This window comes from Periplaneta americana, chromosome 6 (assembly GCF_040183065.1).
Source record: "Periplaneta americana isolate PAMFEO1 chromosome 6, P.americana_PAMFEO1_priV1, whole genome shotgun sequence".
Taxonomy (NCBI): Eukaryota; Metazoa; Arthropoda; class Insecta; order Blattodea; family Blattidae; genus Periplaneta; species Periplaneta americana.
In genome coordinates this window covers 55,649,540-55,671,271 of record NC_091122.1, presented here as the reverse complement: position 1 = coordinate 55,671,271, position 21,732 = coordinate 55,649,540, and the positions used below count along the sequence as shown (strand labels likewise).

At 36.8% G+C, this 21,732-nt stretch overlaps 1 long non-coding RNA gene across 10 annotated transcripts in view; it reads right to left on the bottom strand.

Moving 5' to 3' along the window:
- The window catches only part of LOC138701336 (uncharacterized), a 208,919-nt gene that overhangs the window by 37,180 nt on the left and 150,007 nt on the right, over window positions 1-21,732 (bottom strand). The window contains exon 6 of one of the 10 annotated variants that reach the window (XR_011332520.1): window positions 6,789-7,044. The exons of the other annotated variants lie outside the window; for them this stretch is intronic. This is a non-coding gene — a long non-coding RNA (uncharacterized lncRNA). Of the gene's footprint in view, window positions 1-6,788; window positions 7,045-21,732 lie in introns of those variants that run through there. 10 annotated transcript variants of the gene reach the window in all.

Genomic DNA, 21,732 nt, shown 5'->3' with positions numbered 1-21,732 from the left:
GCGCTAGCACAGAAATAGCAACACCAGCGTTGGCAGTACCGATGTTAGCAACAGCGGCAACAACAGAGTGGTGGTCCATCTTCGCTTATTTTCTTGATGTTGCCATAGTAAATGCTTGTTTCTGTACAGAAAAATGAAGCCTCAAAACTCTTCAGAACCGCTCCTCAACTTTTGCCGTCTCCTGGCTTTTACAATACTGAAAAGGCACGGGGTGAGTTCCCACTAAGGAAAAATTGTTCCCATTCCATCAGGAGACATAAGATTTGATGGTAAACACCACTGGCCAGTTGAAAATGAAACTCTGCGAAGGTGTGCTAATTGTACAGAGAAAGCAAAGTCCATCTGCAGCAAGTGTCAAATTGGACTCCACCCTAAATGTTTCTACCCTTACCACACAAAATACAGTAGTGTTGTGCAATGCGTAGGCTTGTGTGAGGAGGGCAGTTGAACCACTGATTCTAATATGTGTATATGTATTTGCTACATAAATACTATTGGAACTAAAAGAGGGGTTATTCTATTCAGCTACTGTCACTGACCATTATGCATAGCGTCCTATTTATGGGACGGTCCTTAATTTTTATCCCAGAAAGTAAATAAAGATAAAAATGGTAAGAAAGCATTCTTAAGTCACAAATGCATGTCATTAAAGTACACCTATTCATTAAAGTTTAGGTTTTCGATTATTCTCGGATATGCAATCGAAAGACAACGAGGAAAACGTCACAGAGGCTGGAAATCCAATACTGTCGCAGAAGGTTATGTTCTGTTACTATAATAATTAGCGTTAATTGTAAATAATATTCAAATAAATTCAATTTGTCATCTCGTTTTTCAATTCTAATCCAATTTCCAGGTTATATCAAAATTAGTTCATGTTATTCTCTACATTACATCGAGATCAATGACATTATTGTTTTTCGGAAAAAATCAATACTTTCGCCTCTGCGCACATCTCACAATTTACGAGCTACGCACAAGGTCACTTCCGATCTTCAGTCAGATACAAATAAAATTGATACTTCTGAATAATTTCAAGTTAGAAATATGGTCGAGCATAAAAAGTCGTATTAAACTTGCATATAATGGTAATTAAGACGCTCGTATGAAAATTATGAAACTCGCTTGCGCTCGTTTCATAAACAAACATACTCGCGTCTTAATTACTATCATTATAGGCTCGTTGCATAATGTACTATTTTGATTTTAAAAATGGTGTCGTTCTAATAACTTTAGCCTATTAGTAATGTAGACAAAACTTCATGTTTATTTCTTAGTAATAATGTTAATTTTAAATGTCTAATATTTCAATGACATGATAGAGAGTGGATTAATCTTGCATAGGGTAGGGACCAATGGCGGGCTTATGTGACGGCGGCAATGAACCTTCGGGTTCCTTAAAAGTCATTTGTAAGTAAATAAGTATTTCAATGACATAACTTTAATCTTATATCATCCATGAAGACTAACTTTCTTGGTGTCACCTTCGATAAGGATCTTAGTTGGTCATTTTAACAATGATGTTCTTTGTAATGGTCGACCTGGTTGGCGAGTTGGTATAGCGCTGGCCTTCTATGCCCAAGACTGCGGGTTCGATCGCGGGCCAGGTCGATGGCATTTAAGTGTGCCTAAATGCGACAAGCTCATGTCAGTAGATTTACTGGCATATAAAAGAACTCCTGTAAGACAAATTTCCGGCACATCCGGTGACACTGATATAACGTCTGCATTTGCGAGCGTCGTTAAATAAAACATAATATTTAACATCTTTGTAGTGCTTTAGACTTAGGGGGGCAAAGGCTAATTAGGATTTCCCGGTCTCTGATCGGGTCAAAAACCCTGATGGAACTGATATTTAACCCTTGCGGTGAATTTCGGTGAAGTCCGGAGGGTCTAATTAGTCAAATCCACTCTCCTCACCTCCACGCCGGGGCCCCCTGGGATCTTTTAAGATGCGAAAGAGAGAGTGGTGTGCGGAAAGCAATGGGAGGCTTCCGCATTCATCCATCTATCCCAAGAAGAATGTAACGAATAAAATTGCATGATGGATCTTTCCCTGGTAAAAAACTCCGGACGTAAACTATCCCCCCAATCGGATGTCCGGGTGGGGGATACTGGGGAAGGACCCGTCATGACGTACAACAATGGACAGCAACAAGGAGGATCGACGACGAACGCCAGTACCTCTGGGCTTCGAGGTAAGATGGAAAACTTGAAGCAATGAGAAGAAACAGAGTGGATGTGATGGGAATATCGGAAAGGACGTAGGAAAATAGTAGAGAGTTAATGAGTGATGATTAGGGCTGGAAATTGATAAAATATAATTTTTTCTGAGATCACAGACAATGCAGGATACCCAATATAAACTCGTTTCATTTTAACACGAACCAATATAGTCTATGTTTACTTTTATTTTGCATTTATTTGCATTTTTTGCCTTGTATTGTTTAATGGTCATTTTTCAGGAAATGTTATTAGCAAGTACGCTGGTCATATTAGTTTACGAGCATAATAACATTAAGATTATGTTTTAGAGAACATTTTTTTTTCATAACCGTCTTTTGCATCATTTTTTATTTTGTTTAAAGAAGACAAAATATCTCCCAAGTAATGGTTGTTTTTACTTATGATAAACCTGAAATTTTAAGCTTCATGTTGCTGTGAAAAATCCAATTAACACATTTTACTTAATTGAAACATATAGTATAACTAAATGAAACATTCCTCATCATCATCATCATCATCATTATCATTGGCATTACGGCCCTTGTAGTTTAACATTAGCCTCCCTCAGAACATCCGACCAATCACTCCTGTCTAATGCTCGTGTTCTCCATCTTCTAATTCCAACTTTTGTTAGGTCAGTCAGAACATCATCCAGCCATCTCAGTTTAGGTCGTCCGACTTTCCTTCTTCCTACTGGCAATGCATCTAGTAGAGCTTTGGTTGTGCGATTGTTCTCCATCCTGGCTATGTGTCCCGCCACTCTGAGTTTTATGTCAACAACAATGTTAATATCTTTATATAATTCATATAACTCAGCATTTGTTCTGATTCGCCAAAACCCTTGCTCATAAGTAGGCCCAAAGATTTTCCGTAATACTTTCCTTTCCCAGGCATTTAAGATCTTTATTGCCCTTTCAGATAGAGTCCAAGTTTCACTTCCATAAACTACTATTTGTTTAATAATAGTTTTATATATTCTTATTTTAGCTTTTCTTGAGATACACTTGGACTTCATAGTTTTATTCAATGCCCAAAGACCTCGATTCCCAGCTGCAATCTTCTCTTTTATATCAGTCATAACATCATTATTGTCTTTCACCGCGGAACCCAGATACTTAAAACAGGAGACTCTATCAAAATTAGTATCATTTAAATTAATCTTATTAGTATTGTCATTATTCATATTATACATGTATTTAGTTTTATCATTGTTAATTTCCAGACCGACTTTGATTGCTTCAGCTTCTATTTGTTTGAGTATTTCATCCATTGTACATTATTAACAGAATTCTGGAGTAATTTCAACGATCCTTTGGTGTCTCACAGCAACATATTGCTTTAAAATGCAGTTTCCTCAAAACTTTAAATTTTCAGTCGTTTCTTTCTCAAATAGGTCGTTTATATCATTTATACAACAAATCCACTTTGTTCGTATTTTATCAAGTGCATTTCAGAACAGTAACGACAACACTCGAAACAGAACGAATTTCAATAAGTCCCTTAGCGATAGCTTGTGTATCTATGCTCTATGTCTCTGAGCATGCGCAGTTTATTGTATCTGGAAATTAGAATAATCAAGGGCCTATTGCTTTTTTTTTATAGAAACAGCAGTGAAGAAGAAGGAGAAAAGAGACGCATCAACACAGATGCCCGAGGTGATGATGACCACCAAACCCGGGAAGCAGACAATACCAACTACTGCTCCTAAAGGTAAGTTAGCCTATTGTTCACATCAGTGCCGCGTAGTAATATTTCAAAGTAGGGAAGCAGTATCCAAATACAATGATTTTACTTACTTGGTTACATACTGGATTTTAAGTAACCCGCAGGTTTATTGCCGTCCTCACATAAGCCCGCCATCGGTCCCTATCCTGAGCAAGATTAATCCAGTCTCTATCATCATATCCCATCTCCTTCAAATCCTTTTAATATTATCCTCCCATCTACGTCTCGGCCTCCCCAAAGGTCTTTTTCCCTCCGGCCTCCCAACTAACACTCTATTTGCATTTCTGGATTCGCATATATGTCTACATGCCCTGCCCATCTCAAACGTCTGGATTTAATGTTCCTAATTATGTCAGGTGAAGAATACAATGCGTGCAGTTCTGTGTTGTGTAACTTTCTCCATTCTCCTGTAACTTCATCCCTCTTAGCCCCAAATATTTTCCTAAGAACCTTATTCTCAAATACCCTTAACCTATGTTGCTCTCTCAAAGTGAGATTCCAAGTTTCACAACCATAAAGAACAACCGGTAATATAACTGTTTATAAATACTAACTTTCAGATTTTTTGACTGCAGACTGGATGATAAAAGCTTCTCAGCCGAATAATAACAGGCATTTCCCATATTTATTCTGTGTTTAATTTCTTCCCCAGTATAATTTATATTTGTTACTGTTGCTCCAAGATATTTGAATTTTTCCACCTCTTCGAAAGATAAATCTCCAATTTTTATATTTCCATTTCGTACAATATTCTGGTCACGAGACATAATCATATACTTTGTCTTTTCGGGATTTACTTTCAAACTTATCTCTTTACTTCCTTTAAGGAATATTCCCGTATTTTTCCTAATCGTTTGTGGATTTTCGCCTAACATATTCACGTCATCCGCATAGACAAGCAGCTTATGTAACCCGTTCAATTCCAAACCCTCTCTGTTATCCTGCACTTTCCTAATGGCATACTCTAGAGCAGTGGTCGTCAGCATTCGCTGAAATGGGTAGAGTGCATGGAGGGTAAGGAACTCTGCTCCGTCGTGCAGAAGTGATAGAGAGACAGCATACCCGCCAGCAGCGACGATTGCACGCTAGGGCTGTGTCTTGTCCGCGGGTAAGCGACGCTAGCCCAAGCGTGCAGTGTTTTGATGACCGCTGCTCTAGAGCAAAGTTAAAAAGTAAAGGTGATAGTGCATCTCCTTGAAATTCAATTAACACATTTTACTTAATTGAAACTTATAATATAGCTATATGAAATATTAACAGAATTCTGGAGTAATTTCAACGATCCTTTGATTTCTCACAGAAACATATAGCTTTAAAATGTAGTTTCCTCAAAACTTTAAATTGTCAGTTATTTCCTTCTCAAATGGGTCATTTATATCACTTATTCAAAAAATCCATTTTCTTCGTATTTTCTCTACTGCATTTCAGAACGATATAATACAGCACTCGAAACAGAACGAATTTCAGTAGGCCTAAGTCCCTTAGCGATAGCTTGTGATCTATGCCCTATGTCTCTGACCATGTGCAGTTTAATGTGTCTGGAAATTAGAATATTCAAGGGCCTATTACTTTTTTCTTATATAAACAGAAGTGAGGAAGGGGAAGAAGGACGCAGCAACACAGCTGCCCGAGGTGATGATGACAACCAACGCAGGGACGCAGACAACACCAACTACTGCTCCTGCAGGTAAGTTATTGTTCACAACAGTGCCGCATAGTAATATTTCAAAGTAGGAAAGCAGTAACTAAATGCATGAATATTTACTTACATACTTACTGGCTTTTAAGAAACCTGGAGGTTCATTGCCGCCCTCACATAAGCCCGCAATCGGTCCCTATCCTCAGCAAGATTAATCCAGTCTCTATCATATCTCACATCCTTCAAATCCTTTTAATATTATCCTCCCATCTACGTCTCGGCCTCCCCAAAGGTCTTTTTCCCTCTGGCCTCCCAACTAACACTCTATATGCATTTCTGGATTCGCCCATATGTGCTACATGCGCTGCCCATCTCAAAGGTCTGGATTTCATGTTCTTAATTATGTCAAATGAAGAATACAATGCGTGCAGTTCTGTGTTATGTAACTTTCTCCATTCTCCTGTAACTTCATCCCTCTTAGCCCCAAATATTTTCCTAAGAATCTTATTCTCAAACACCCTTAACCTATGTTCCTCTCTTAAAGTGAGAGTCCAAGTTTCACAACCATAAAGAAGAACCGGTAATATAGTTTTATAAATACTAACTTTCAGATTTTTTTGACAGCAGAATGGATGATAAAAGCTTCTCAACCGAATAATAACATGTATTTCCCATATTTATTCTGTGTTAAATTTCCTCCCGAGTATAATTTATATTTGTTACTGTTGCTCCCAGGTATTTGAATTTTTCCACCTCTTCAAAGGGTAAATTTACCATATTTATATTTCCACAACCACAGAAAACCTTACTCGAGCTGGAGTTACATGTACACATTTTTCCTTCTATCATTCTGTTGGCAGTGACACAACAAATTATGATGGTGAAATAGAGGCTATACACATTGCTCTCCGACAATTATTAAATCTTCCCTTAAATAAATATAACAAGACAGTAATTCTTTCAGATTCTAAAGCTGCAATTCAGGGAATATGTTCAAATGCTACAAAAAAGTCAACAAAAATAAGAGAATGCTACAAAATGTTAACACAACTCCAAAAAGTTAATAAGATTGTCCGTGTTCAATGGATTCCAGCACACTGTGGAGTCATTGGGAATGAAACAGCAGACACACTTGCCAAGAAAGGCACAACAATAAAACAAAAATCTAAATTTAATTTCTCATATTCCTCAATAAAACGCTTGATCACTACAAAATGTTCTCATTCATACCTACAAGAAATAGAATCAAATGCTAAAGACAAAAAATGGATTACACTACTTTCCTACCCAGATATAATCCCCCAGAGACCAAGGAAAACAGCAGTTGCAGCCTTCAGACTATTGACAAATCATGACTGTCTAGCAAGTCATCTCTACAGAACAGGTATCTCAGCTTCACCCATATGTGTCTTGTGTAACGATCCAGCAGAAATGAATGAAGACCACTTGAAGACCTGTGAAACATTAAGATCAGAAGAAACTACAGTTCAAAAGTATTGGAAAGCACGACTGCTAATGGCTTCATTGCCAAATGCAAGGCACTAGACAACAACAACATATTTCCATTTAGTACAATATTCTCATCACGAGTCATAATCATATAGCCTACTTTGTCTTTTCGGGATTTACTTCCAAACCTACCTCTTTACTATCTTCAAGCAAAATTACCGTATTTTCCCTAATCGTTGTGGATTTTCTTCTAACATATTCACACCATCCACATAGACAAGCAGCTCATGTAACCCGTTCAATTCCAAACCCTCTCTGTTATCCTGGACTTTCCTAATAGCATACTCTAGAGCATAGTTAAAAAGTAAAGGTGATAGCGCATCTCTTTGAAATCCATTTAAGACATTTTAATTGATTGAAACTTATAGTATAGCTATATGAAACATTATTAACAGAATTCTGGAGTAATTTCAACGATCCTTTGGTTTCTCACAGCAACATATTGCTATAAAATGTATTTCCTCAAAACTTTAAATTTTCAGTTCTGTCCTTCTCAACTGGGTCGTTTATATCACCACGGGCGACTTGATGTTCCCTTCGGTTTTTTGTATACGGCCTTGACAATAGTAATATTTTCTTGAAATTGGATAATTTCTCAATTCCACCATGAGGCGCTCTCTGCCAAGCTCTGGTGTTCACAGAAGAAATACTCAATATGAATTAAAATAAATGATTAAAGAGTAATAATAACACTTATAAATAATAAATAAGAAAATAATAAGTATTATTATGTTTACTTCTGTTAATTATGGTAAAAGCGTGAGTTTAAAAGCAGGGAAGGTACCACATAGTAACCTGTTCAGTTTAAGTAACATGATGACAGAGGCGTAATTTTGTAGTTCATTCGCTGAGTAGCACCCCTACGCTAAATTGCGATTTCAAAGTAATCACTAGGGTAATTATTTACAATAACTTGTACTGAGTTTTATAATTTCACTCACTGCACTGATACATTCCACTTGATAGTGCAGATTCAAGAATCATAGTTTCAAGATTTTGCGACTCAGTGGATTATAAGCCACATTCTTCGAAGGAACAAGCTTTTCAGTTAAAGCTGCTGCAATGTTATCTAGAAGGGGGCCTAACAAATTTCACAGTAATGATATTAGCAAGTCGGTTTTGGCCATCTTCATCAGAAATTGGCATTGCAAGAGAGGGCATCTACACAGTAACGGCTCAATTTCTGAACACAAATTTTCTAATATATTCTTGTTTGGTATTCTCTTTCGTTGATTAAGCAGCTGGTCTAGAATCAATTTTGCATGAATACTGCCTTCATCGGCCTCTTTCCATACATTTTCCTGTTCTTCATGTAATGGATCTCTTTCAATTAGTTGGAGTTTTTCGGTTGTTTTCGTTATCCCATCTTGCTTCTCTTGTAACACCTGATTAAGTTGTGTAATTTTCACATTCAGTCTGTTAATTATTTCTTTTTAGCTCCACAAAGTTGACAACGTCTATTTGCGTCGCTTTATGGTCATTTTCAACTGGCAAGAAGGGAATGTTATTAACCGATGCTGAGCCACTCGGAACATCTTGTTCAAATAGTGAAAAACCAATATTACTAAAAGATTTGCGTTTCTTGGGTGGAGGGAGATCAGTTTTAGTAACTGTTCGTCATGATCTTCTGATACGTGTCACTTTATACCTAGGATAATGAGGGAATATTGTTGGCACAGCATTTAGTTTTATTAGAATAATCTTCTTCCCTGAAATGTAAACTACAAACGACTGAATATGGGGAGTTGCTTTAGGAACAAGGTCTCGGCATGAAATCACTTTATGCCATTTCCGCATCTTTCCCTTACATACTTACTTATGGCTTTTAAGGAACACGGAGGTTCATTGCCGCCCTCACATAAGCCCGCCATCAGTCCCTATCCTATGCAAGATTAATCCAGTCCCTATCATCATATCCCACCTCCCTCAAATCCATTTTAATATTATCCTCCCATCTACGTCTCGGCCTCCCCAAAGGTCTTATTTCCTCTGGCCTCCCAACTAACACTCTATATGCATATCTGAATTCGCCCATACATACTACATGCCCTGTCCATCTCAAACGTCTGGATTTAATGTTCCTAATTATGTCAGGTGAAGAATACAATGCGTGCAGTTCTGCGTTATGTAACTTCCTCCATTCTCCTCTAATTCCATCGCTCTTAACTCCAAATATTTTTCTAAGAACCTTATTCTCAAACACCCTTAATCTCTGTTTCTCTCTCAAAATGAGAGTCCAAGTTTCACAACCATACAGAACAACCGGTAATATAACTGTTTTTATAGATTATAACTTTCCGATGTTTTGACAGCAGACTAGATGACAAAAGCTTCTCAACCGAATAATAAGAGGCATTCCCATATTTATTCTGCGTTTAATTTTCTCCCGAGTATCATTTATATTTGTCACTGTTGCTCCAAGATATTTGAATTTTTGTCCACACCTGTGGAGTAATGGTTAACGCGTCTAGCTGCGAAACCAGGTGGCCCGGGTTCGATTCCCGTTCGGGGCAAGTTACCTGGTTGAGGTTTTTCCGAGGTTTTCCCTCAACCCAATATGAGCAAATGCTGGGTAACTTTCGGTGTTGGACCTTGGACTCACTTCACCGGCATTATCACCTTCATCTCATGCAGACGCTAAATAGCCTAAGATGTTGTTAAAGCGCCGTAAAATAACCTACTAAAGTAAAATAAAATATTTGAATTTTTCCACCTCTTCGCAGGATACAACTCCAATTTTTATATTTCCATTTCGTACAATATTATGGTCACGAAATATAATCATCTTTCCCTGTCACTCGAAAATTCGTGGAATGATATTGCTCCTCCACTCTTTTTTTTCTATTCGAAGCACAATATAGTACACAATAATATGTCATTTTGAATTATATCACAATAAACTCTCATACCAGTAGAAAGAAACGCAATATTACTAATTATAATCGTACAAGAAACCATACACACATTCCTCAGTGAAGCTTGGGAGTCAGTGCCATCTGGCGGGAATTTCATATTTTCTCGATTACAGCTTTAACACAGGGATCAAAATGAATTGTCAAGGCCGGTAAAGGAGAAGCGAAGCGAGCATCAAGTTGGCCGTGATATCATACAACAAATCCAATTTCTTCGTATTTTCTCAAGTGCATTTCAGAACGGTATACTACAACACTCGAAATAGAACGAATTTCAATAAGTCCCTTAGCGATAGCTTGTGACCTATGCTCTATGTCTCTAAGTATGCGCAGTTTATTGTATCTGGAAATTAGAATATTCAAGGGCCTATTACTTTTTTTTTCTCATAGAAACAGCAGTGACCAAAAAGAAGACCGACGCAGCAACACAGGTAACGAAGATGATCGAAAACAACCATGCAAGGACGCAGACCATACCATCTACTCCGGCTCCTCCTGCAGGTAAGTTATTGTTCACAACAGTGCCGCGTAGTAATATTTCAAAGTAGGAAAGCAGTAACTAAATACATTGAATATTTAGAAAAAAAAAATTAACTACTCATCTGTAATTTAAAGTGCAGAATGACCTTCCCGTTTTGATTGTGAAACTCGTCCATGACGACATCGTAAAATCGAAATTGTTGGGACAGTTCCTTAATAAAAGGTTTTTCATTTTCAAAACTGCCGACTGTGACATTCACTCTTCGCGTATAGATTTTCTCACATATGTCTTTACCCCCTTGCGAATAGAGAGGAAGTAGTGGTAGGAAATGTTAGTTTCAATGGCGGCTCCTGCATATTTCTTAAGAGGAGGAAAGAAATTAACAGCGCAAAATGATACCTTCTTGAGAGAAACATGCTACAAATTAGCTTATACGCATACATGTAAGACCAGGTAGTGTTGGGGTTGGCCTTCCTCCCTTTTGTATAGCAATAATCTGTTTTTGTAAACTGAGTTTCCTAAATTGTCCAAAATATAATATGTTTTCACTTCCATTCATTGTTAAATAATTGCACAAATTAACAATTACAAGGAAATTCACAACCTCACAGCATTTTTCACGCACACTACAGCATCACACGTGTTGGAAGAGACCACCTACTAACACATAACCGGAACCGTTTTACGGAAATGAGAATGAGAAATAATCTCTTAGGAAAGCGAGAAAACTGCACCCACCCACGTGGTCTGGGTTGTCACATATGTACAGTTTACAAGTTCAATATCACATGATTTTACAGAATGTCAGTTCTTGTAAAGTCGTACTACCATTATTGTTCAAAACTGCCAGTGGCTGATTAATTTTTTTATGTTAAAAATAATGTAGTTTGCAGTACTTTCAATTTCAAAGATATTTGTGCAAAACTGACAACTTGGCTGTTGTCCTGTCTAGTAGACAATGAATGGAAGTGAATTTCAGGGGCCAAAAAGATCTGCAATACTAATGTAGAACTACTTCCTCTTTGTTTTATATAAATCCAACTTCAACTTTCAGATATCCTCGAAAGTTTCAAACCATGAATAGTAGCTTTTATAAAGTGCAATGAATAATATATTTTGATCTATATTTAAAAAAAATTACATGGTGTCTTTCATAGCTTTGCGTTAAAACTGTTTTTATTGTGTTTCCTCCTAGATGTGTTATAGTCTGGTTGAATGCAGCATCGTTATATGGCAGCGGTAGCGAGCTTGCTGCAAGACCAGTCGGTTTCTATCCCGCCCATGCACTGATTCAGAGGAGGATCTCCTCCCTATCCGTTCATTTACTTGCTTTAGAACTCTGCTTCTTTCTTTGGCCGATAGCGCGCTGTTGTCTATGTGTGCTTTCTGCACTAAAGGAGGAATGGATTGACATTCCTCCACACAAACAATCTCGCATCCTTCTCACAGTTTTCTGGTAGCACATGAGTGCGAATCGTTAAAAACTCGATCAACCGAGGTTTTCTTACAGCTGTGAACTTAAAAATTATCGGATCTTCCTTGAATTTCAAAGCATATGTTTCATTTGGTATTTACTTTCAAAAGAAGAAAAATTTGAGGAGGACGTTCCTCCCTTCCCTCCCCCGAGTAACCGCCACTGGTTAGTTTAAGTTCACAAACAATTGCAGAGTATGCCACCTCTAGTTTATTTTCCTTTAAAATTTTTACAACTCACTCACGCAACCAAAGATAATACAATGTAATGGATCTTGAAACTTTTAACTTGCTGTCCTGTAAAAACAGTAAAACGTGACTTGTCAGGTTTTTTTACTTATACTATTGATATGCTAAGACATGACATGACACAATATATACGGTATGATATGATATATGATACGATAAGATGTGATACTTTTGTAGTGAGTTGTAGCGCTCTTATGTCCACCCATTGCCCAGATGGTGTCTTAGTTTACTCCCCATATTCGTGACGAGACTTAGCATTTTAAATTATACACATACTTTTATTATGCACGAACTGTAAAAATCGGAGATACCCTTCTCGTTTATCATTTATCACCTTTTTGATATCTTCATCCCATATCCCTGTTTTTATACTTCGCCTAGAATTTTTAGGCCAATATTTTCAAGTGCAATCTTTCTTAAAATGTCTGTTAACGTCTTCCATTCTTCTTCCATGTTATCTAAATTTTGATTTCTTGAAAGTGTTCCTTTATTATAAACCCCATTTCAGTTTGGTTGATAAGCTTACCCCTCTACTCACACAGGGAAAGGCGCTACTGTCCATCTTACAAACGTTCGACTAATTAACTTTCTACATAGTGACAAATTTTATTTCTGAAAGTGTTTACCGGTACTCTAGCCTATATTTTGAAAGCCCACACTAAGCGTTTATATTGAATTGATTGCTGTTTATATTAACAGGCACATTAAAAGTTACTGACAACAGAAGATAAAAGTTTTCTCCACCGCTAGTTGCTAATCTACAGCATACACACTGGGAAATTCTGCACTGTGTCGCTTCCCCTGACTTCATAATACAAACTAACACTCCTTAACCTATTTAATTATTAGTTGAAAATATTGTAAGAGCGATACTAAAATATACTGTAACAAGTAATTGTCAAATAACTGTGACACTGTATATTATGTGCACTTATGTACTATATTTAATATTTTATTTGCTAGTGTGTACAGCTTGGGGGGGGGGGGTGCAAGTATAAGAGGTAACAGCTAACAGTCTGTCACTGACGAAATCAGGGCAAGTAGAAGGGGAAAGAAATGCCTTCGCATCCTCTCAACTTGTATGAAATGTCGTTTACATTCATAAAACCATTGAATACTACTATCTCTCAATGAATCTACTTTAAAAATAAGCCTATTATTTTCTTGCTTGGAATTTTTATTGTTTCTTGTATGCCAAGGTGATGTTATTATAATAGGGGATCCGACTAAATAAAGATCCGTCTCTAATTCGTTTACTCCTAAGTGTTTAATACACACAACTGAATGCTTTGTTAACGCGAAGACATTTGTGGTATACGAGTAGCTTCTAGCCACATAACTTATCCTTTTCAGTTATAAATTTGAGAACTGTAACATAACACTCATTTATAGCACTCTGGTAATTGCTGATACACACAGACATACAACATTTAGGAGCCATCTGTAAATAAAAGAATATGGATAAATTAACTTCATTTGTAATTAAAGTCTAAACTTCCTTTATTTCAACTCCCTGAGTTTATTTTTCTTTGAGGTTATAACTATATTAGAAGTAACCGTAGATATGTGCTTCATCTTTTGATTTCCTTTCAGCCTTCACTTTTATAATTCACTTACTGTTAACAGTTTGGTGATGTACATGTTGTCATGCTATTGTCCATCCGAATGGTTGTCACATGGTCGTCAAAACGGGGGAAATCACATGACATTTACTTACTTACGAGGGCCTTTTTTTAAATTACTTTAAACAGCTGTATAATGCTGCGCAAACTTCCAGTCCCGTATAGAAAATATTTGCAGAGAAGAGCCTAACGACTCAGGCACTAGCCCTTTCAGAGAGGACAGGAGAAACGAGCGGTGCAAACCGGGATGCAACATAACCATTCGGCCGGATAGTATAGTTAGGGTCACATAAGAACAGTTCCTAAACAGCAAATATTGCCGTCTTGTCAGTGTTGCCAACTGTTACCAGATATCACACGATCCTTCGTACTACATGACTTATGTACTTACCATACTTTATGTTGGAAGGTTATTCTAAATAATTCAATGCTTTGTAACATATTTTCATAGGCAGGTATACGGGAAAGGGATCAACATGTCAAGTATTTTGTCTGGCAAATACGATATTCATTGGTTTGACTAAACAACTGGCTCACGAGACCTAACCTAAAAATATATTTTGTTTGACCACGTGAAAATTATTAGTACTAACTTCGAAAACTTACTTGACTATAATCTTGAATTATAACCAAAACGCAACACATAAAATAACTAATATGTATTAATATTAATACTGATATTAATTAATTATTAGTATGTTCAAATTTCACTAGCTTCCAGTAACTGGCTCAGAAATCTAGCACAATTTTAATTTCATCGATCTCCAGTACCGAGAAATATTGTCGATAGTTGTCTCAGCTGCCAACATACCAGTTACAGAATCACTACCATTTGTAGTATTTGTTAGTATCGAAATTCGAAACGAAGTTGGCAAAAGAAAATTCAACCTCCAAACTAGAAAATCACCATAATTCACTAGCATATGTAGTAATGGGGGGAAAATGGTTAGGTTTCACCCTTAGGATTTGAAGTAAGCTGATCCGGACTATACCTATTTATCCTTTTCATAGTTAGCAAACAGTGTATTATGAAGGTTTCAACTCAGAATTACATTGTCTTCTAGCTGAACAAGAAACATCCAGTGAATTTCCTGAGACAACGGCTACCGCACACACTGAAGAGGACAACGAGAACAACGAGTATGACCCTTTGGCGACATTTAACAGAAACGTCAGAGCATGGGTCCTGAAAATGAGAGCGATTAACGAGTTGGAGCAAAGACAACGTTATCAAATAGAAGGTAAGTAGCTATTTGTTTATATCCTGAAGTAGTGGCGCTTTCAGCTATGCACAAGTTCAGGAGATTTGAATTATTATTGGTACAAGTATGGCTCGGAAATTAGAAAATAAGAGCTTACAATAGTTTGGACACCTTAAAAGAATGGACAGGGCAAGTATGTCAATGAGAATATTAAATTTAAAAGTGACAGTATACTCCATTTTATTTCAAGGAGTGCAGTTCGGTGGCTCCTTTGAACACCCACTTACAGATTTATGACTTCCTACACAAACACCTCTGACAATTCCATCCTGTCCCCTCGTCCTAACATTGCACAGATGCCAAAATCCTGGTGACCCTCGAAATGAGACAGTGAGACTGACGGGATTCTTGGAATTCGGAAAAGATGCGACAACTCTGCCTCCACGTGGATTTGACGGGAGCCTATCAATTCTTCTGAACGAGGGTTGTGATTGGTTACTAACAAGAGAAGATAAGATTTCCGTCAGCAAGACATTTATTTATGATAGTGGGCAGTAGAAGGTCTGTCGGCAAAGTCCTTCTATGAAACTGCACTCCATGAAATAAAATAAGCTATACCTATTTATCCTCTTCGTAGTCATCAAACAGTGTATTATGAAGATTTCAACTCAGAATTACGTTGTCTTTTAGATGGATATGAAGAAACAACAGAAAGCAGCGGGAGCGACGACTCCGAGGACTATGCATATAACGAATGGAGGTTCCACACCCAGCACCATACATCCTTCGAAGACGGCCTAAATGATACATGGGAAGGTACAGTAGCTAATTGTTTATATTCTGAAGTAGTGGCGCTTTCAGCTATGCACAAGTTCAGGACATTTGAACAGCGGCGGATTTTCAGGGTAGGCAAGGGAGGCCGAGCCTCCCCTAATATTTTACCAGAACACAATAAAAAAAGGTAAAGGTATCCCCGTAACATGCCATGAAGGCACTTGGGGGGCATGGAGATAGAGCCCCATGCTTTCCATGACCTCGGCACTAGAATGAGGTGGTGTGGTCGGCACCACGCTCTGACCGCCTTTTACCCCCGGGAAAGACCCGGTACTCAATTTTATAGGAGGCTGAGTGAACCTCGGGGCCGTTCTGAAAGTTTGGCAACGAGAAAAAATCCTGTCACCACCTGGGATCGAACCCAATATGGCAGTAATAATTCCAGCTGAATTAAGATCACAGACAAGTTACAGCAAATGACGAACATTTTTCCTTTTATATTAATTTTATTATTCACTACGACTAAGATGTAAGTTACGTAAAGTCGACCACATTCTGTTGGTGATGCCCGCTCGCTATACTGTACATAGTACAAATAATTCGTACTGAAAAATAACAGATAGCGCTGTAACCTGTATAGTCCAGAGTCCGTGGATATCCAGAGTACCGCAATTGTATGAGCCGGCAAATGCCGACAAATCCGCCATTGTTAGTCCAGCGCGCGCTATGCAGTATACAGTTGTATAGGGAAAGAATGTAATTTAAATGCGAAAAAATGCAGTGCTGCTGTGTTCAGAACTGTTCACAGAGAAATGAAAAAAGCGCACATTTGTTTTCTCTGTGACAAGGTGAAAGAAATAAGGAAAAAGGAAAGAAGTGACTATAAATATGAAAAGGAACGATCCGCTACCTAAGCGAGCATACATTGTGAGATTAATGAATGACTGTATTTTGATATTTATTTTTTCAAAATTTGGGCCCCAAAATAGTTTTATAAAAATAATCTAGAATTCAAGTTGCTTCAGCAATGATATTTCTACACGAAACAAATGAAAATCACGTACCAATAAGGATCGGTGTCAAATTTTTACCATCTTCTCCCTTTCAAGTCAAGAATTTCTAAATTTAATCCTATTTGCTATTTGCAAGAATGACATAATATATTTGTGAAGTTCTAAATTCATTCTTGAGACAAGATTGTATTGTCTGGCTCGATTGGAAAATACAAAGACCGTAGAAACTAGAAACCCTATTAAGGTTAGACTGATGAGAAATTTCAATTTTCTAAACTATTCTAGGTAGATCTATGAAATTTTGTACTTTTTTATTTTAAATTTTAAATTGTGTAAATTAAGGTTTTCAAAAATTACTACATTTTGTCCAGAATTTTTGTCTAGATACGTGTCAGACCTTCAGAAACAAAACTTACTATACAATTTTCCTTTTTATTTTACTAAAAAAATTATTAAAAATATTTGACGCACTGAAGTGTAAAAAACAGAAAAACAAACTCTAGCGTAAAAGAATTAGTATTAAAAATACCTCTTATTTATATTCTGGCTTATATTTATATAATCAGGCAGTACATCTCACTTGACGATATGTGTCAGAGGAAGAAAAATTGTTTGTATGCATCTTAAGTCTGATTAGTGGAATATGTAGCTAATCGGCGAAGTATGCATTGGAGGGAGAAAGGAACTGGCCACCCTACCCCATTATCTCCTGGCCTAGTTGTCTCATGAGTGATGCCTTTTTGGTGTTACTTATGAGGTTCAAACCTGTCTTCGGACAGTTGACTAAACAACAACAAAAAATATGAGTGTTGGGTATAATCCTGATGGTAAATTTTGTTAAAAACATATTCAAAAACATTTACAAAAAATCATGCATGTAGTCAAAATCTGTAGAAAGAGCAGCATTTATAGCAATGCAAATTTACAGAAAATTAAAGTGGAGAAAATTGACTTCAAAGTTTGGGCTGATAATAATGAATCAGGTCTCCGTCTTTTTTATTTTCTAGGCATTTTGAAACTTAGCCTATAGACCTAGCATATTATATGCAGAACTTACCCTTATATACACTACCATTGTGCACACCTAACCTACACTAGTAAATAAAGATGACGACTGAAAAAAAATCTATGTAAACTTATGAAAACGCTATACTAGATAAATATTATTTACAAATCACTATCACTATAGACTGTAGACGGTATTATAACACTAATAATAAAACTGTTAGAAACTTGCAAATATTTCTTGTATCACAAACAAAACCCAAGCATGGAAAACACGTTGTTATGGCTATTAGCCAACGAGTTAGAAAGAGAAGAATCTCTCTCTTTCTAACTCGTTGCTATTAGCAACAAGTGCAATTTTCCTTTAGACAAGAGTTGTGCTCTCCTTTGTAACTGAATATCTTTCAAAGGAAAGCAGCCTTTGAAGTAGGCCTAACATCTGTTGGATTCTACAGTATCAAGAAATATTTCGAGAAGTCGAGAAGATCAATCGGAAATCTAATATAATAAATAATGTATGAAATGCAGCGTAATTTCCAAAATGGTCGCAGAATTCAGAGTGGAGGGCGTGGACGGAGCATTTAAATTAACAGTCAGAGCCCTCAGCCTTTCAAAAATGTGACTCTAAACAGCTGACAGACCGGTCATATGGCCATGAAAAGGGCATCTTTAGACCACAAACAAATTTTTAAAGATGAAAACAAAGAAACGATTTTTTTGACCAAATCTCACATCAGTGTATCCTTTGGGACATTAGTCTATACCGGTACTGAAATGACTAACTTCCATATTTTTAAAGCTAAATTCACAAAATCTTTATCACTAGTATATCTGGTTAATAATAACACATGTACAAAATTTTGTCCGTCTATGGTAAGTGGTTTGCATTTTATTAATGACTTAATAAAATATTGTATTACTTTATATAAAAAGTCCCTTGCGCCACAATTTACATTATTTTTAATTGATATTCACTTATATGATTCTTTATATATATTGGAACAAACATTACTATTGGAATTTTCTGTACAGTGAATGGGTAAATTAGTAGGAATTTTTATGGCTATTGATTTTATTTTTTATTTTATAATAAAAAATTCTACTAATTTACTGATTAATTTTACAGCAAAACTCTACAGTAAGCTTTGATTCCATGTATGTAAGGATCCATATAAGTGAATGTCAATAATGTCAATTGTAATGCAAGCGACTTTTTATATAAAGCGGTTCAATATTTCAATAAAACATTAATGGAATGCAAATCACTTATCATAGGCGGATGAAATTTTATATATTTGTTACTATTAAGCAGATACACCAGTGATAAAAACTTGGTGAATCTAGCTTCGTAAGTGTGGTAGTTATTGATTCCGCTATTGTAAACTCTTAAAACTAATTTCAGTATAGTGTCCCCTTATATGCGGAAGCCGGAGAGTTTGCACGAGGAATGCAGTTGGAAATGTTTAGATTATTGTCATTTTATTTGCAACATTGTTGTTTTCATTTGTTACTTGTAATTTATTAAGTTCATGTTGTTGTAATACCTATAACTGTGATGTTTATGAAGGAGTATATTGAACACTTAAATGCGTATTTATGCTATAATAATTATTAAATGGAGTTTTTATACATTGGTATGTTGACTGACAATAATGTTCTAAACTGTAAGAAGATCCTTTAGAAGTTTTCGCCCTTCAAATTAAAAATATCTGAGTTTTACTTTAAATATTCCTATCCCACGCGTGTTGGAAAGGAATAACAATGGCGGCCGACTGGGTGATTGCACTACTCTGGTATATCCACGGACTCTGTATAGTCGACATCAAGCAGCCAGCAGTGTCTATGTGAGAGCGGGAGAGAGGAGTCGGCTACATGACGCTACTCCCCGGTAACCATGACAACATCAGTTCAACCAATAAGATAGCTGGTTAGAAGAGTGTTTAAACTTGACTACAACGCGCAAAGGGAGCCGATTTGGAGACGTTCTACCCACCGCTGAGAACTGTACTGCTTAGTCACGGCCGATTTCGGCTGTATTCGGAAGCTCTCTCTCTGTCTCTCTTTCTCTCTTCTTGGTTTTAGAAAATTGAGTAACGTGTTGTTAGTTTTCTCTCCCTGCGTAAAAGTTTTCATTTATGTTGTTAGATTTTCTCTTGTTTGCGGGTGCTCTTGTTATTTTATTCTTTTGTGTTACGAGATGTATTTACTTAGGTATACAGTATTTTAAATATATCGAGAGTTTAGAAACAAATGCAGATTTGTCTCTAGCTTCTTGTAGTAGCAGTTATTCAGTATGTTGTGGCCTATCTGATCGGTTTGCGAAGAAAGAGAAACGTCCAGTTAATTTGCTGTAAAATTAGGCTATGTAATAGTAATGAGCAAGACCCGGATTCTTAGGTTCGAATCAATTTTGTTGCTATCTCGTTACTCTCGAAATATTGTTTTTCTTGTTCGTTTTATGTAGCAAAGAATAACATTATTAAATGTAATATGACCTAAAAAGACCTAATTCGTAGGTTAGGACTTAATGTGTCCCAAAGAGTGGCAATCTTTACCAGGCCGTTGTAAAATGTTAACAGTATGTTGTTTATATTTATTTTTTTCCCCCTAAAATCATGTAAATTCCTAAACATAAGATTTAAAATCCTAAAACATAAATCGGAAAACCTAATTTTAATTTCTTAAAATCTATAAATTCTGCGCATGGTAATGAGGACGTCACAGGCCTTATATTTTTATATTCTCATCATTCACGTCTTGGCTTCCTCAACTTTCAAACCCACCATCTGCTACTGCATTTGAATTATTATTGGTACAAGTACTCATTGGAAATTAGAAAATAAGAGCTTAAAATGGTTTGGACACCTTAAAAGCATGGACAGGGAAAGTTTTCAAAGAGAATATTAAATTTAAAAGTGAAAGGAAGACGACCAATGGGAAGACCACGGGTAAGATGGATAGATCAAATTCAGAAGAACTTAAAAGAACAGGGATACAAGTGGGATGAAATAAACAGGAAAAGGTCACCGGCGTGGCTCAGTCAGTTAAGGGGGTTGCCTGCCGGTCTGAAGTTGCGCTCGGGTGCAGGTTCGATCCCCGCTTGGGCTGATTACTTGGTTGGGTTTTCTCCGAGGTTTTCCCCAACCGTAATGTGAATGCCAGGTAATCTATGGCGAATCCTCGGCCTTATCTCGCAAATACCATCTCGCAATCACCAATCTCATCGACGCTAAATAACCTTCTGGTTGATACAGCGTCGTTAAATAACTAAAAAAAAATAAAATAAAGAGGAATAAAGCTTGGAAAGATAGAGACGAATGGAGGCATATTTGGAATCGACCTTCGGAAAGGAGGACACGATGACTGGTAGCGAATAGGGTTTTATCCAGTGGTGTCATTCTCACCAGTCCACAGTGGGTCGGATTGCGATTCTAGCCGGAACAAAATCAATTTTCACATGTTCTCATTTTTATGCGTTTCCTACCTCAAATTGTTGCTAATGAATCACAGAATGCTTATCTATGAGAAAGAAGCTTTGACACTAAACATACGGACGTCACACAATGATGTTGACGAGGATTCCACTCCATAACCAGTTTTATTGCTCAGCCACGCTGAAATAGTGTAAGAAGCAAGCTTGTTTTCTGTGTTCTGGGAGTGAAACATTTCGTGATTCTGAAACGGAAAATGAAGAACAAGGTTGGTAGATAATTATTATATAAATTTGATGTTCATAATAACTTTGAATTTTTAGAAACGGCATGTTAACGTAACGGCGGGAAATGCGATTTTTTTAAACTATTTACCAAAGTAAACGTTGACTTATAACAGCAGAGTCACACAGAGTCACATTTATTTTTATGTCAGAATGTAGGTTTAAGTGTGCACTTTAAGACTAACCT